This window comes from Sceloporus occidentalis, unplaced genomic scaffold (assembly GCF_023333645.1).
Source record: "Sceloporus occidentalis isolate IW3139 unplaced genomic scaffold, rSceOcc1.0.p SCAF_6, whole genome shotgun sequence".
Lineage (NCBI taxonomy): Eukaryota > Metazoa > Chordata > Lepidosauria > Squamata > Phrynosomatidae > Sceloporus > Sceloporus occidentalis.
In genome coordinates, this window is record NW_028316986.1 from 53,309,835 (window position 1) to 53,312,639 (window position 2,805).

General features: G+C 42.3%; 1 non-coding gene across 1 annotated transcript; it reads right to left on the reverse strand.

Moving 5' to 3' along the window:
* Positions 1–2,482: 2,482 nt before the first annotated feature.
* On the reverse strand, positions 2,483–2,589 carry LOC149310747 (U6 spliceosomal RNA). The gene has a single exon (XR_016281810.1). It is a non-coding gene; the product is annotated as a U6 spliceosomal RNA (small nuclear RNA).
* Positions 2,590–2,805: the final 216 nt, after the last annotated feature.

The following is a 2,805-nucleotide window of genomic DNA, read 5'->3' on the forward strand; positions in this document are numbered from 1 at the left end:
GGAAGTGAAGGAAGGAGCATTTGAAAAGCCAGGATTAGGAAAATTAAGGGAAGAAAGTAGCAGAAAAGGGGGGGGGGAGTCTTGGAAGTGAGCCAGAAAGGGGCACATTTCAAGGGAAAGGATGTAAAGAGAGAAGGGAAACTGTAAGGGGAAGGTTGGTCTGGGGCGAAGGAAATGGGGAGGGGGAAACCAAGGAGAGTCATGTTTTCCTTTGGCACCTGGGCTATTATCAGATCCAGCCGGCCTTGCCAGATGCTGCATATTTTGAAGTATGGTAAGTAATTGCTCAGTGTGTGCATGCATATATGCCAGTGGCAAATTCAAGTATAGATGTACCAAGGCCCAAGCCTGCCATTTATGCCATTGTCTGTAAACCTTTCAATCACTGAGAGATTAGCTTGTGATGCACCAAAGAAAGAGTTGGTCTCTTATTCAGACAGAATAGTGACAGAAAAGAAGGAAATCATGCTTCAAAAGGGTTTGATATGCCCTTTGATGGCTGCATCCTCTGATTTGTAAGCCCTAGTTTCTGAGGACTGCTTCATACATTGTATCTTAACGGCAGGTATATCATGAAGGACCAGCGATGCCAAGGAGATAAAATTGACTTGTGATTCTCATGCTATGCAGCCTTGTGGCAAACCCACATTTACCACTCTAAACATGAGAAGTTTGGACCAGTTGTTGCACTTAACCACCTCCGTGAGTATAATATGCAGGTATGACTTTCTGTACATGCTCATTGACAGCACTTTCCTCTTTATTCTGACTCTGAAGAACACTTCATGCATTTGAGGAAATGGACGTCAGCTGTTGACTTATGGCAACCCCATGAATTTCATAGGGTTTTCTTAGGCAAGGAATATTCAGTGAAGATTTCCCAGTTCGTTCCTCTGAAATATAGCCCACAGCACCTCATATTCATTGGTGGTCTTCCATGAAAGTCCTAACCAGGGCTGACCCTGTTTAGCTTCCATGATCAGAAGAGATCTAGTCCCTTTAGGGTATTTAAGTTAGCTATGCTATAGTAAAGGCTGGTTCTGATGAAGTCACACTCACTTTTTTTTTATTTAGTTGATGGATATCCTCATTTTCTCCCTGATTCAAAGCCTCATCCTTAAAATAATTGTTCCAGGAGCTTTTCGCTGTAGCTTTCTATACATGTTCCAGCTTTCGAGATGAGCCAGGTATGGACCAGTGGGATTACTGTTGTTATGCACCTTCTAGTCGACTCCATGTGGGTCAGTGGGGGGCTTCCTGGCAAGATGTATTAGATGAGTTTTGCCACTCCTTTCAATTTAGGCTGAGAGAGTGCAACTTGCCAAAGATCATCCAGTGGGTTTCCGTGACTGAACTGAATTCAAACTCTCATCTCCCATAAGGTTTCTCCAACATTCAAACCACCACACCAAGGTGGCTACTCCACTTCATGCCACAACTCACAGATTCTTACAGGAGAAGCAAAGCTCTCCACTACATCCCTCTATGCAAGAGATGGCAGGTGGTGTGTGGGGATATTTTGGAGTAATTGACCCCATTTCTTTTACAGCTATTTTTCACTCCTATGTACTCTAATAAATGTATGCAAGGAAATCTTGTAGCAGCTTTGAGACTGTGAAACAAAAGGTGCTACACGATCCCGTTGCCTATTGATATTCCAGATTAACAAATCTCTGAATTCTAACGAACGTGTTGCTCTTCAGGTGCTGCTGTTGTTATTGTTGTCTTTGTTTGCCTTCAAGCCATTTCCGATTTATGGTGACGCTCTCATGGGGTTTTCTTGGAAAGATGTGGTCAGAGGAGGTTTGCCATTCAGAGTGACCAGATGTCTTTAACCACAAAGGAGGACCAAGCACTACAAAATGGAGGACCTTCAAGAAAAGACCTTACCAAATCAAAGTGAAAAATATCAATGTAAACTCATGCTTCTTAGCCCTGCTCAAAATGGAAGGCATTTTGAAATCCTTCCTGGACAGAAGGCTGAAATGAAAGACACAATCTGGAAAAGGAGGACCAAGTCTGGTCACCCCACATATACAGGAGCACTTTAGGTGCATGGCAGGAGATTGGTCCAGATGACCCCTGTGGCCCCTTCCAACTCTATATTCTGTGATTATATTAAGGATCTTCTTCAATCTTGACATATGTAAGCAGCATTCAGGTAATGCTCCAATATAGAAAGGGGGCTCTTCCATGAGGCAATCCCAGTCTCCAGAATGTCACATTGCTAGCCCTTTCAGATTAAGTATAGTGGCCCCTCCACATTTGCTGGGAAAAAAACGCAAATTAAAAAAAATCCACTATTTCATTCATCTGAGAGAACACCTCTCTAGGGAGTTTATCACACGGGACGGATCCCGTGCAGAAACTGATTTTACACAAGAAAAAACCCGCAAAACCAGGTAGATTATCAAATGACATTGGGGGTTAACCCAAATAAAAAGTGGGAAAAACACACAAAAGTGGGTAGATTTTCATTTTTTTTAATATGGAACGCTTCACAAATTTGCATGTCATCCTTGCACAGGTTCCATGCTAATCTTCTCTGTATTGTTCCACTTTTAGTATATGTGCTGCCGAAGCGAGCACAAAAGTGGGTAGATTTTCAGATGACATTTGTGTGTAGGTGAAATATTGCAACATTAAACTGAACGGAAAGTTGCCAAAACTTGCTGCTTTTCACTTTTGGGAACTTCTGGAAGTAAAAAGGAGTGAGTTTGGCAACTTTCCATTCGTGTTAATGTTGCGTTATTTCACCTTCACACAAACACATCTGAAAAACAACCTGCTTTTGCAGAGTTTTTT